This window comes from Heterocephalus glaber, unplaced genomic scaffold (genome assembly GCF_053883595.1).
Source record: "Heterocephalus glaber isolate CG9 unplaced genomic scaffold, H.glaber_assembly_v1.0 deba00001457, whole genome shotgun sequence".
Lineage (NCBI taxonomy): Eukaryota > Metazoa > Chordata > Mammalia > Rodentia > Bathyergidae > Heterocephalus > Heterocephalus glaber.
This window is the reverse complement of record NW_028258305.1, coordinates 49,271,588-49,286,619: the sequence shown is the minus strand read 5'-3', so window position 1 is coordinate 49,286,619 and position 15,032 is coordinate 49,271,588. Positions and strand designations below refer to the sequence as shown.

The following is a 15,032-nucleotide window of genomic DNA, read 5'->3' as shown; positions in this document are numbered from 1 at the left end:
GCACTGGGGCGCGTGGGAGCCACCCGAGGACAAGGGCGGTGCAGGCCGTCTAGTCCCAGCGCGGCCTGCAGCTCTCGATTTCAGGGTGATCCATTCCCTTTCCCCTATTCCTGTGCAAACCGTCCTCGATCAACATTTATTTTGTGTATGCAGAAGGCGCTAGTGAGTACGCGTCGGTGGTTACCACGACTTGCCCTGGTACACAGGGCCGGACTCCTCAGGTCAGCTCCCTTCCACACGCAGGTCCTCCACCGGGCACCTGGACACGGGGGGGGGGGGGGGGCTGCGGCCCCGTGAACCGCCGCTGCGCGGTCCCGGGCGGGTGCACGTGCTCACAGCTCGCCCTCCGAGGTCCCCGCGGGCAGGCTGACCCCGGCGGGAGGCGCCCGAGGCTCCGGGCTCGGCCAGGCCCCGGCGAGGTCACCGGGGTGGGGGGGGGCCCGCGCCCAGCCTCGCGCCAGTCCCGGCTGCAGCCCGGAGCTGGGCTTCCTCTTCCAATTGCTTTGCTTTTCAGTTTCTGCTAAAATCTGGAGACTCGGATCCACCCGCGGAAACGCGAGCTCCTCCAGCAGAGCATGCGCCCTGGCGCGGCTCTAGGGCCCGGCCCGCTCTCCATGCTGGGCTGGGGGCGGGGGGGCAGGCGCGCCTGCGCATCCAGCTCCAGGGACCCCAGGTTTTCTATGGGATTCCCGAGCTGCAGCAGAGCCTCACCCGAGCGTGTCTGGACGGCTGCTGGGCTTGCAAGGCGCGATCCGAGGGGGATTTAAGCAGCCAGACCTCTGGGAAAAAGCGAGAGCGCCACACACGGAGGCCGCCTCACCGCCTCCCCGAATTAAACATACATTTTTTTCAAAAAAAAAAAAAAAAAAGAAAGAAAGAAAGAACTATTGAGTTTTATCATTTTCGTAAAGTGACCGTGCGCAGCGCTCTAACTGTAAGTGGAAAATACAATCTTCGTTGCATGTCTGCATGTGTAGCACAGCCAGTTGCAGGGAGATGCGTGGCCACGGCCGCACACTTTGCTTTGCAGACGTGTACACCAGTGGGCAGAGCCCTGTCAGTGCTGCGAGGTGGATGTGCCGCGGTCCACGGGAGCTGGAGTAGCGGGTAGGGGCGGCGGGCGTTTGTCTGCAGCTTGTTTGGGATTGTCTCAGGCCAGGTTTAAGGTATGCGAAACTGGGGTGCTTTAGTGTAGGTCTATAAATAGGCGGGTTTCCTGCTGCAGATTTAAGTAGCTAATTGACCCATAGTGAAGTTTCCGGGTTGCAGATGAAACTACTGAGCGGCCGCAGTCCACGGCTAACCTGCCAGCCGGGCTGCTGCACCATTTTTCTCGCGGGTAACAGCCGCAAGGTGTGTGCTGAGGGGAACCCAGGCAGTTCTGAGCCTGACACGGGGTGGTGCTTAGCGGAATGTCACTGCTCAACAGTCCGAGGAGCCAGGCGCAAATGAAGTGCATTTCTAGTGTAAGAAATGAGTAATCTTTCGGTTTTTATTTTTCGTCGCAATGGTGAATGGGCAAAAAAGAAAGAGGAAAAACAGGAAAGATATCAAAATATCGATTTTGAGCACAGTCTGAGAGTCAGAAGCCCTGAGTGGGGACTGTCAGACCCAAACTGGTCTTGGCGTTCCCGGTTCGCCTTCCAGCCTTCCGGCACGCAGGGCTGAAAACTGCCAAGCCAGAAGGGTTACCTTGGTCGGGCTTCTTTAAAGGAGAAAAGGTCATTTTGTGTTTTGAGTTAAAATGGACCGTTCCTTGCATAGAAAGTGGAAGAAGGGTCTTTGCAAGGTCAAACCCCTTGTGGAAAAAGATTGCTGAATCCCCTTGGGTGTGAGGGTGTCCGGAGAGAGGAGGAAGGGCACTCCTTGGCGGAGGAGCTGGTCCAGCCCCGCGCTGCCTGGATCCGTGCCCTGTGCGGTGCCAGAGAGGGAATCCATTTTTCTAGAGATGCCCTCCTGTCCATATTTTGGAGACTAAAATGAAATGGGAGTGCTGGTGGGTGTGGAAAACACAAAGTATTCACTGTGTGTCATTTCCCACTTGAAGACAGGAGAAGCTAGGGAGGTTTGTTTCTACATATGATTTTTAAAAAAATTCTCAGAAAAGGAATTTCGGATTGAGACTAATTCAAAATGAAACTCTTGTGAAGCACGGTTTGCCCCATTATCTGCGCAAACTGCCTCCTGCGCGTGCGTGTGCATGGGCGTGTGCGAGGGGTCGAATTGCTGCCCCTTGCTCGGACAGTGCTCCTCAGGCGTGGACCTCAGTAGCCCCGGAGACGCTGACTGGAGCAGCCGGGAAAGGCTGAGGGAGGCCGGCAAGAGGACAGCAGGCCAGCTTGCTGCATTTCCACCGCAAGGCAGACCCGTTCTCCGTGTGAAACAGATTTCCCTCAGTGGGGGCTCATGACAGGCCCTAGGCCCTTTGATCAGTCCAACTACTTCCAACTCCCAAAAGAAAATTATAATTTATTTAAATGGATAAAATCTGCAATTAAAAATCCAAGCACAGCCTCTCCTTAGAGATCCAGCACCTATATCCCACTGCCTTCTCTGTTGCTTCCTCCCTGACAGTGTAGCCACACTCCTGTCGTCATGAGAGTTGGCGTTCATTCAGTATAGTGCAGGGGTTCCTCTGCGTTGACAAAGAGTAGTGCAGGAAAAGGGAGGCTGGGGTGTTCAAGCTCATAGATGTGTGCTCTCAGATTCCTGGGCTCACAGGTTGACAGGTACAGAAGGTCACATCAGTAGAGCCCTTGTAAAGCAACCAGTCCAAACCTCTTGTTTTATAGGTCAGGAAACTGAAGACCAGAACCATGGCACTAAAGAAGTCAATTCACTTCTAGGCTAGAGAAAAAACACTGAAGAGGTGATGTTGGGTACGGGTGTTCTCGTCTTCCTGCATGTCTGCAGCTTTCAGCATCCTTGGTGTCATTGCTGCAGTCTTCAAATCAATGTCTGCCCCTCAGCATGTCCGTCCTGTGGGATATATTTCCCCGGGGCCTTTTTACACCTTTTTCCCCTTCTCTCTTCTATTTTCCTTGTAAGATCTCTTTACATCTCTTTCTGTTGCCCCTCACCTCTAACACACTGCATCACTGGGTTTCAGTCCTGGCCTCCTTTGCATCTCAATTTATCTGGGATCCTAGGATTCGAGGGAGCCCCATCAAGCCAGTGGGCATGGGCAGTGCTGTGTGAGAACGACCCAAGGCCCATCTCCATCCACCCCTGATCTCCTCCCCAGGGTCCTCAGGGAACACTGCAGGTGCCACCCCAGCCAGCCAGCCAGCCCCTCCAGCCCCTCCAAAACTGCCACCGCTGCAGGGATGAGGACCTAGCGGACTGAGGAGGCTGCAGTGCAGACACACAGGCTCGCCCAGCTCTCTCCTGGCTCCTAAAAGGCAGAGCCCAAATCCAACATGCCTGTCACCGGCCTTCAGGGACTCTCTCCAGATGCAGCCACCTGCAGAGCAGGGGAGGGGAGGGGCTGGAAGACGCAGGAGGCATGTTGATGGGTCTAGCCTGAGGTGGCTCTGTAGAGGAGCATCCTGCAGCTGTTAGCCCTCCAGAGCTTTCCAAGCATGCCTGCCTTTTCTGTCGACAACAATATCTTTCCTCTCATGCAGCTTTTTCCCTGACTAGCTCAACTAGTGCTACACAGCAGACAGTATGGCCGGCCTTTTTCTTCCTCTCATTTTCTCTCTCTTGCTTCCTCCATTTCCTCCCTCATTTTCCCCCTCTCCTCCATCAAAAATTTCTTCAGAGCCTAACAATAAAGTTCTATGTCTTTAAAGATAATTTGGCATGCCTGTTCCTTCTCCAAAAGAATGTAGTCTCCCAGGTCCTGGTAACACATAGCCACAGCCAGTGTCCTCTTGTGAGACATCAGAGCATTAGTAAGTGGTGTGGAAGGTCAACGTGGAGTCTCTTTCTCTTTTGATAGAGGATCTAAATAGTCCTAGAAGTTGTGGAGGCTGAGGAAGCAGATGATGAATGAATTTCTCAGCATATTTACCAAATGAAAACATAATCTAACTTCTCTCTTCTTGGTAGACCTTTACCAAATTGGGATGAATTCTGTCCTAGATTCTATTCCTGAAAATACTCTTGGTAAATTACGTGTTATCTGGTCCTGCTGTTCCAGTCCAGGTTATTCTGAACACTGGTACCCTGTGCAGAGATCCAGTCTTTGAATCGCTAGGTCCCTTACTTTGATTCTGTACCTGAATCACATTCTGTAGTTGGATGAGGTGACCAGGAATGTTGCTGGGAAGGTTGTCCTGAGCAACTACGGGTTCTTTTTTCGGGTTGCCTGTAGGTATGGATTCATAAATTTGTGGAGGAGTCCCTGAGGAGTTTCATAGGATGATGAACACCAATACTAAACGTGTCTCCTAATTGATAAGACATATATATCTTAATGTCCTTTTAAAGGTGTTTTTCTTTTTATTGAGTAATTTTTAAGCTCCTTAAATTAGTGATTATTTAGAACTATAGGAAGACTTTTTAAGAAGAGATCATGTTCAACTAATCTAAGGTTGAAACTGATGCTATCCATCTCAGTTACACAGAGTAGGTATAAACATCAACTTTGGGAAGTACCTAATAAAGTAGAAATAAATTAGTGAATGATTACTATTTCTAGTTAGTAGAGTAAATGTGCTATTTAGAGGACCATATCCATTACCAAATCCATCCGTCTAGCACACTAAAAATATATATAGTATTTAGGGAAAATTTTTATCCTGAAGACATCTGTAGCAAAAAATCACCATCTGCAAGGGCAAAAATTTAAATGACTTTTTCACATTTCCACAATATCTGTGTAATGCATATCTTTTATAGCAGAAACTCAATATTTGTCAATTAAATATCTGTTCTAGTAAGAATCAGTTGTGTGTACCTTGTTAATTATATTTAAAAATTAAATCATTTCTACTAACACATGTTCACAATTAGCATTGGTTTAAATATGTTATTAAAATGCTAGACTAATTGATTTTTAGTAGAGCTACAAAAGCATTCTGTTAGTACCTCCAAGAGCAGAATGCCTTTTAATTCACTCATGTGTACCCTACCTTTTCTTTTCAATAAGTAAAAGATAAATTTTTATCTGTTTACAAAAATTGATACTGACTGTCAAAGAGAAACTAGTAACCTAGCCCATGCAGATGCATGCTTCACTTATTTAAATGTGGTCTCTTGACCAATGGAATTATTTTAATGTGCACACTGTCAAGGGACACAACACTGCCTTCCTCATGTACAGGTTGTTCATAAAGATGACTTGTGATCTCGTAAGTGAATTATAATAATTTGAGTTGTTCCCAGCTTAATTCATTGAGAAATTTACTGAGAAGGATCTTGGGAGTGCTTTAGAAACTACTTAATGAATGAAACAGAAATGGAATCGCAAATTAGTGAGGAATTCTCAAGGAGGTTTGACACTTTAATGATAAAGTACCTCTGAATACATTAAAGAGGCATTCTATAGTCCTATCAGCTAACTTAAAGCACACAAGTCTCATAATTGCCATGATTCTTAAAGGGCTTTTCTCCACTGCCTTGCTTCAGGGCAGCATAATGAACTGCTATGGAAAACCTTTTGTTTATTTTTGTTAAAAGTAGTGCATGGTATTTTCAATAACTGGGATTGTTTCCAAGTGAGTATTCTACTCCCTTTTGTTCTAAATTACAATTGAGACTTGGAGTACTCTCATTCACCAAATGGACTTCACTCTCAATGCAGCTAGTACAGTAATTGCTGAACTTTTCATAGAAAGAAGGCCTTTTAATTGAAAATATTTCATTGTGAAGTATTGCTCATAAAAGACAAAGTGTTAACAAATCTGTTAAATTTACTTGCAATTATGGTACAGCTATAAAACAAATCCTATTTTTCTAAATTCTTGGTCATATAAAAACTTTTCTGAAATAGAAATATCACTTTAAATATATGTATCCGTTTTTCTTTAGTGTTTGTTTAGTATTTCTTAGGCTCTGAAAGGCTGTGAACCTTTGAAGAGCTGTATAAACAGATTTTGTTTTAGCAAATCACTAACAGTTTAAGTGTGTTTTGAAGGCTGGGCAATTTTTTTCTAATGTAAATAACCAGACCCTCATATTTCTGTTGTTTTGTATTTTAGAATGTTTTTTGCAATTGATGGTTTCTTACAAAGGGTAAACTGTGGTGCTACAGGACTCTCTATTTTTGCATTAATTTTTTTTTTTTTTTGTACCGGGGATCGAACTCGGGTCCTTGACACTTGCGCAGCAGGCAGCGAAACCACTGAGCTAAATCCCCCGCCCTGTTTCTATTAATTTTTGACTCACATGCTTACTTCTGACTTTTTTGTGGCACTAGGAATTGAACCCCGGTGTGCTCTACCACTGAGCTGCATCACCGGCCCTTTTTATTTTTTCCTTTAAGACATAGTCTTGCTAAGTTGCCCAGATGGGACTTGAACTTGTGATTCTCCTGCCTGGGACTTCCTCAGTGCTGAGTAAAAGCATGTGCCACTGTGCCACACTTTATTTCTAGTTTCTTGAGGTCCAGTCTTAAGTTATGAGTAAAATGTACCAATGAAGACCACTAAGCATTAGCAACACAGTTACAATGCTTATTAATGCAATATTTTGTTTTCAAAGTATCAAAGTGCTGTGCAAGTCTAACTTTCATTTAGCAACCTCTGTTTGATGGAATTCTTGGCATTTGATTTTATGAGTTAATGGAAAACTATCAATTTTGTTTATAGTAGAAATTCAAGTGTTTCTACAAGTTTTATATGAAGTATTTGGTGTTTGCTTTTTGCTCATATAGGAAGTTTCACAAAAAATAAAAAAGTGAAATTAATCTTTTCTTACTAAATTGTTGGTTGTGCTTTAAATGATTATAAAGGTATTCTTTCCTCAGAGTGAGATGAAAATCTTCCATTTAATCTTTCATCATTTTTAGTTTGTGAATAGGAAAACTATATAGGAACTTCTGACCAAGGAATTGAGCTTTGAAAACGTGGAGACAGTTAACAGTTCTTCACCTACCTGATAAAGTAAATATGTTGAATAAATGTGCCAATCACTTGTAGCCACTGTAGAACATTAAATAAGCTACTGTCCTAGCCCTCAAGGAATTTATGCCTAATGGCAAACACAGATTGAAGTAATTCGGAAAGTCAAATGAAATAAAAAGTGGAATGGCTACGCAGAGAGAATGTGGGGAAGGAAGTACCTGTCTGAGGCCTCAAGCTTCCTGCTTCTGTCCGTCCTTCTCTAAATGCATGCTCTTCCATTCTACCTTTACTGTGTTGTCATCACCTGATCGAGTAATGCCTCCACGTGATTGGGAGCACAGACTGCGGAACTGAAATAACATCTTTGAATTATCTCCTCCTTGAATGCATTCTGAGGCTATTACAGGCTACTGTGTCATGTAGCCAATGAGGAATATGACCTTTGCCCCCAACCCCACCCTCTGAGTTCATGGCTGAATTTCAATGAAAGCATTTCAGAACCCCTTCCTTTGTCAAAGGTTAAAGACTGTACTGTAATATTTCTGTCTTTTAGTACTTTCTAAATAAGGGGCATCTGTCTGATACTCTCTCCACACCTCTCTTATCATCCCGACTCATTTCAGGACTAATCTTTCAATGCCTCCGTGTGTGTGTGTGTGTGTGTGTGTGTGTGTGCACGTGCCTGCGCGTGTGGAGGTGTCTTTTGTGATCCACTCCTTCACTCTTCACTCCCAGGGCTTTTACAGTAAAGAAAATATATCTCCCAACAGTTCTTTCCCACTAAACGAAAAACTTGTTTCCAGTCCACACACACACACACACACACACACACACACACACTTCCAAAATGGCCTTTAACTCTTCTTCCCCTCAGCTTTTCCCCCCTCTTGCTCTCTTTCATGGTCCATTTAATAAGGAATTCAAGTACATTTCAAACATGGGATAAAGGGCACATCCTTTTCTACCTTTAAAATCTACAAAACTTCCACCTAAATTGTGAGATTCCTCTGTGTAGTGAGAAAGTCCTGGATAATCCACAAAATCGGGTAAGACTTTTGATTCTAATTTTTTGAGCTTATTTTCCCACTGGGGAAATGGAAATAATATATTTACCTTATAAGGGTGTTGAAGATCTAACATAGCAATATAGATGTAATACCTAAAAGAGCTTAGTAAAAAGTAAATAAGTCTTCCTCCCCCTAAAGATGTCTATTCCCCCTCCTATCCATTCTTTTAGTCTGCAGTTTCCCTACTCTAGCATTTGAAGTGTTCTGCTGCATTTTTCCAAGTACACTTGTCCTAGTAGGATCATGGTTAAACAACAGCTCACATATATGTATCCCAGGCAGCCCAGGGCAACTGGACCCAGACCATGTGAGCTAACTGAGCCAGTGCCCTTACAGCTGTGGTCTTGCATCTGCTTGGAAAAGCCTTTCCACTGACATAAGCCATGTTTTCTGCTAACGTTTCCAGAGCTTCTGATGACTAACTTCCAGGGATGAGCAGCCCTCTCCCACCTCAGTGACTCTATGGTTCATTTCATAAACAGCATCAGAGGACATCCTCTGTCGACCTTAATTGTCTTCTGATCTTCATCCTCTCTGTCCTTCACCTTCTCCTCCAAGGTGCCTTGGTATCTGTAGAACATCCCAGAAGACCTATGCTTCACCTCTTGTGGCCCTCTGGCACTGTCACTTGCACATCTTTTTCCATCAAGGAAATGCTTATCAAATAATACCAAACACGTGGCAGAAAGGGAGGCTACACTGCCACGAATAACGTGGGTTGCAGAAGATATTCGAGTTAGCATTCGCTCAGGGGGGTCTTCGTGTGCTGAGGGCTGCAGAGGTGTGTTCTGGGCATCCTCGCCAGGAGCACAGAATGGCAGCAAGAGCAGGGTCGAGGGATGAATGCCGGGCGACACACACATCGGTGATACATGCTGATATGCTAAGTGGACTATGAGCTTGTTTTCTACATTTTAAAGCAAATAATTGAAGAGTAATAAGTTTCATATTTTTAAAAAAATCAGTGTGTAGAAGGCACCGCTAACAAGAGATCTACTGAAAGTTCCTGTTGAGTGTCCTGGGACAGCACTTGGGAGGCTGGGGCAGGAGGATCACTGTGAGTTCAAGGCCAGCCTGAGCTACATACTGAGACTCTTGTCTCCCTCTACTGGAGACCTCTGCAGTTAGGTTCCAGTCCTCTGCCCAGTATACAATGCAGGTCTGAGCAAAAAAATACACTAAAAGACAGAACTAAGAGAGAGAAAGCGGTTGCCAGGACGACCAGTGCCGGTGCAACCAACAAAGGCCCTGGCCAGTCCCAGCACTGACTTTTATTGGCAATCAATTGGGGTAGAGGCGAGCTGTGTGCAGTTTCTACAGAAATGAATGTGAAGGGCTCATAAAGGACAAGACAGCATTCTCGAATTAGGAACAGAACAGACAAAATGTATGGTTGTAATTAGAACGTTGTCCTAGTTAGGTTTTAGTTGTGGGAACGGAATTTGCATGCAAGTCGGTCTGACCACAGCACATAGGCTCCGGCCAGACTTGATTCTCAAAACAAGCCAATTGTGGGGCTAACTCCTCACTGCTGGCTTTGGACGGAATCAATATTACGGTCCCCTGCATCCCCCTTTTCTGTTTGGAAACAGCAACTGCACCAGGGTGAGCTGTGGTTGTCTTTGGGGCTGTTTGCTCCTGGGCCACATTGGCAGTGGTGCATCAAGTCTGGTGATCTTCTCAGGCCCAAGGGCTATCGCAGGTGAGGGGAGTCCCTCAGATGCAGCCTTTGCATGGCTCTCAGCAAAGGTGTCACATCCTGCTGCTTGCAGCGAATCCATCATCTTGGTCCATGCTGGAACGTTCTGGGATGATGGCCACAGCATCTTTTTATTTGCTGTTGAGAAAATAAGCATACAGGGCCGGGATTTAGCTCACTGGTTTTGCTGCCTGCCTCGAAACCGAAAGGTCCTGAGTTCGATCCCCAGTACCAAAAAAAAAAAAAAAGCATACCTTGGCCCCTGTTATTAATTGTATTGAGCCATTTACCATTTAGTTAAGACATCCTTTGACAACACCAATGTCTAGGACGTGTCTATAGATCTTTGTATATATGGAGTTTTGATGAAGTATATTTACCTTCCATAAGTGGATTTAAAAAGTTGAAAATGGAAAATGAGGGGCCAGGGAATTACCTCAGTGGTGCTGCCGCCTGCCTCACAAACACAAGGTCCCAAGTTCAATCCCCAGTACCCCACAAAAAAAATTTAAAATGAAAGTAACAAGATCTAATTGAGCTTGTGGAGGTAGCCATACCCCCCTTTTTGTTTCTGTATTGTGTTTTTAGGGAAAGGCAAGCACACCCAACAATGACTCGTCTCTGTGGATCATAAGGACTTATAATATGTTTAACTGACTTAATTGTCTATAATAATTTTCTCTGTAAAGATCATCTCCAACTGTAGTTAGGGGAGAAAGGGTATAGTTTTAATCTAACTGTTTTAAGCTGAGAGGGGTCAATGTAGGGAAGACCACAGTTAAGGGCCTCTCTTCAGGGAGCTAATTTAATAAGCCTTAAATAAAAATCATGTTGTAACTTAGCAATTATAAACTGTCTTTATAAAGTCAATCTTGTGGATTTTGGTTAAAAAAAACCTAGCACATATGTTGTTGATTTTATTTATATGATCCCTTGGAGTTTGGCAGCCTATAGCAAGAAGTTAAGAAATTAAAGCATATAATCAAAGTATAAGAACTAAAATTAAAAACCAGGTATGGGAAGGAGCCATATGTAGAAGCTGTTTTTAAAGGACTGTTTTAAAGGATTGTAACCTGCTGGCTCTCAGACCCTTTCACTTCTGGAGCGCCTCTGTAACCAGTTGTGACCAATTACTTCTAAGTACCACTGCACTCGGACAGCCACTGGCCTGGTATTTTGTCATAATTTTTCTTTTAATTTTAGCTGTAAAAAGATAGAAAATTTACTAATTTAAAAAAAATTATAGCTAAAAGATTTTAAAACTCTTGTTGAGGTCTATAAATTTTACCGTAGTTTTTTTATGACCCATAACAGGGGCGAGTCAGCAGTGTAGCTGGAAACTGCCAGTAGGGGTGAGCAATTGGAGCCCCTACTTACACCCAGCTTTATTACCATGGTCGTGACCTCATATGTCTTTGGGTTATGCTTTTCTACTGGGTGTTCAAGACCAAGTTAAGGTGAGACTTACATTAATTAAAATTAACCTCTTGCTGTCTATCAGGGTCAATTAAGTCTCCACAGGCATGACTTGAACCCTGTACAGAGCTCAGCTCCTGTCAGCGTCAGCCATCAGACTGTGTCATGGCCTTGCTTGACCATGTTGCTTTCTGTGAAAGTGTGGGAGATTTTCCCTACAAGTGACACTCCCTTGGCACACTATTGATTCTTATCTTTTTGGTGTCCAACAATCTCCCTGCTCAGGAGGTTGGGTGACTTACCAAAGTTGTAGGATCTTATAGAAAAGGTTCTCTCATGACCTGGGTCAATTGTAGACCTAGAAGAGCCAGCACCAAAATACTGGCTGTCTTCTTAGCCCAGCTACCTTTCTAGTTCTGGTCTCTAAACTTTAGTTGTTGAACACCCAGAAGAGAAGATCAATAGCATTAGCACTGCAATGGGAATAGTGAACTTAGCTATTATAATTTTACCTGGATATCAAGCACTTTGAAATATAAAATATAGTTAGAGAACTATTATTATTATCCATCATGGTTGTTCTAATAGTTGAATTCCTGTAAAATGTTAACAGAAAAAAAATTCAAATCAAGAGCCACACATATTTTAGCATGACAATCATGATGACATTATCTTTGTAACACACTTAAATGTCCATCTTATGCCCTTTAAATTAGTTTTTACCAAAAGCATCTTTTCAATAAAGCCTTGTCCTTTTTTTTATAGAAAATTTAATCTTTTGAAAATGACCAATGTAAATATGTCACAAAAATATATTTAGGCCTTAACCCTTTGATAACAACCAATGTAAACATATTATAACAAATTTAAGTAACATTCATTGATGTAAGTCTCTTATAAGGTTATGAAAACAATTGGGGTCAGTTTGTTGTAAGACTACGGAAACTGTTCAGGTCCCCCTAGTGAGCAAAGGCTGGAAAATATTTCCATGGGGCCGTTCCTTTGTTCACCAAGGGGTTGAGTTCAGTCACCTCAGGTCTTTCTATTTCTCAGAGATGCTTTCACTTTAGAATGTCCAGGGGTTCCCATAACTAATCAAGCAAAGAAGGAGAAGGAGGAAACGATATCTTTTTGAGCTGTAATATTTCTGTAAACACCCCTTAGCATAAATTGTCTCTGCCAGTGACTGCTGAGTGCTTTGCATCCATATTACCTCACTCATTTTCACAAAATCTAATGAAATAGATGTTTTCCCTACTTTAGATGAAATCGATAGAGACTAATAAATGTACCTACAGTCATGAAGTTCTAAACCAGATCAGTGCTCTTTCTACTCTCAACCTTGTTTTTATTGTTGCATTCACTGGGTAGCTTGTCTATGAAGTACCAGCCTCTATTTCAACAAATCATTTATTCTTACGACAAATTTTTAAAAATATTTTGCCTCTTACTAGCCCTCAGAGAAATCAGAATCTAGTTGGAGAAATGTATTAAACAATCACAAACTAACATCCAATTACAAGATTAAGTGCCACAAAAGAAAATAAATGATGCTGTGAGGAGATACAACAGGGCTACTTACGTGGGGCTGTTTGCAGGAATTGACTCTGGGACATGCACCAAGGTCTGGATTTCTACTCAGCCTCCTAGGACACATTTACAGTCACTGGGCCTCCCATGGGGCAGTATTCCTGCATTTCTTTGAGAAAGGAGTTGAGGATTTAGAATCTCCCATTTCATTCTTTACTCACATGGCCCCTGTAACAGAAGCCCACAGAGCCTTTGATCCTGGTAAATTCCAGGACCCTTGCCTTCTGATGCAAAATTCCCTGGATAGTTTCCAGGTGAAGAAATCCGCAAGCACCTGTGTGTCAGGTGCTCATCACAGACCCCTGGTGCTTCCATGGAATGTGGGCGTGGGAGTCCTCAGACACCCAAGGGCTTCTCCAGTTCCATGGAAGAGGTATAGGGTGCTAGTCACAAAAGCAGTGGTGCTGTCGGAACACATCTAGGGCACACAGAAATCAAAGTTTTCAAGTGTGAGGGTTGGAAGTGAAATGATTTTCCATTCTCTGAGAAGTTAGAGTAGAAATCAGCTGAACGGTTGGCAAAGAGAACAGGGATGTTATTGACAGAAGTTGGAAGAAAAATATTCAATAATGACAGAAAAATCTTTCCAATGCATGTGATCTGACATACTGTTTTAAAAGATTAAAGAATCTTGGTCAAATAAGATGAAGGTGGTGTCACAAAAACAGATGTGGATTCTGTAATGAAGCCTTGGCTGCAATCCAGCTTTGTCACAAAGTATTTTGAGATTTATGAAACATTTTATCTGCAAAATTCAGACATTTACACCCATATGAAGTCTTCCTGTGTAATTAATATAAATATTGGCGTATGGGTGCATTTGAGGGCTTGCCATTCGAGGTGGGGGAATGGTGGGCTTGACGGTAAGATCAGTAACATTAAGTGGGGCTGATTTATACTGATTTCATGTCATGATTTTATCTAACGCTCACAGCTCCATGCTAAGAATTACAAGGCCCTGTTATAAAGATGAAGAAATTGAATCTTGGAAACGTCAGTGACCTGCCCACATCGCAGAGCCAGTCAGTGGCACCGCAGGTAGTCCGATGTCAAGCTGGTGCCTTAACTGCTCCCCTCTGTGTTCCTGCACAGTCAGTCATAGCTGTAATTACCATCATTGCCATTAATCATTATTGTAAATTTCAAAACTCTTGCGATTGTACAATGTTTTTCTTCCTAGAGCAAGAGCTTAAAGATTATCTTCAAGAGGGCCAGGGATTTAGCTCAGTGATTTTGCCGCCTGCTGCGCAAGTGCAAGGACCCGAGTTCGATCCCCGGTACCAAAAAAAAAAAAATTATCTTTAAGACGTTAAATTTCTCCCTTTGTTATTACATCTCCTAATTTACTTGTCAAATCAGAGTTGGATTCAGCTTTAAATGATTAAAAAAAAACATAATAAAAGCCCAAACAACAGTAGCTTAAATAGAGAGAAATTTATTTCTCACTCCTGTGAAGAAATGCAGAGAAAGGAAGTGCAGGGCTGGGGGAGGGCTCCGAAGAGTCCCGGGAGCCAGACATTGCCCGCCTTCCTGCTGGGGGGTCTTCTGCAGGTGGCATCTGCAGTGTGTTCCAGCATCCCTGTTGCCGCCCCATTTGCTTTCTAGCCAATAAGATCGAGGGAGAAAGATGTTAGGGACACTTTTCCCTTGGGGCATTTCCTCAAGTAACATGAACATTGGTGTGAATGTCATTGTCCAGAATTCAGTCACGTTTAGCAAAATCCCTGCAAAAAAAGGGAGCGTTTTATTACTGAGAAAGAAGAGAAAAACTAGATTCTTGGAGGAAATTGGAACTTGTAGTGACAAAAATTTAGTTATGATAAATATCTTAAATTAGATTGTCAGTTTGTTTCTTAAAATATAACCCCCAAATCATAAAAATAATAAGTATTTTAAATTCATGACTAAGGTTTTAAACAATTATGTCTTTTCCCAAGAACATTATCGCAGGTGTTATAAATCTTGGTATTCTTTGTCTGGGCTTTGCTTCTAGCTTTTTACCTTGGTCAATCACTTTCTTTTGCTTAGTTTTAGCATATATAAAATGAGTAGGATTAAACCACAATGTCTCTAGTGTCCTTCCAGGTCTGCCTGTTACTGAAAGCCATAGGCTACTCTCATTCATTCTCATATAAATTTTATGATAACAGGAGTTTTATAGGACAAATATCTAGCAATTTTATAGAGCAAAATCTAGCAATACACTGGTTTTCTCAAGCATAAATACAGATTTGTTTTTTCTACCCTGTT

The 15,032-nt window shown here is 43.1% G+C and overlaps 1 protein-coding gene across 7 annotated transcripts in view; it reads left to right on the top strand.

Annotated features, from left to right (window-relative positions):
- The window catches only part of Vsnl1 (visinin like 1), a 99,233-nt gene that overhangs the window by 1,515 nt on the left and 82,686 nt on the right, over nucleotides 1–15,032 (top strand). Inside the window, exon 1 of one of the 7 annotated variants that reach the window (XM_013070072.3) lies at nucleotides 34–221. The exons of 2 other annotated variants lie outside the window; for them this stretch is intronic. The gene's annotated coding sequence lies outside the window, so the exon portion shown is untranslated. Of the gene's footprint in view, nucleotides 1–33; nucleotides 222–434; nucleotides 935–1,049; nucleotides 1,167–15,032 lie in introns of those variants that run through there. 4 more of the 7 variants (XM_004839023.4, XM_087216683.1, XM_087216681.1 and 1 more) reach the window with 4 other exon arrangements.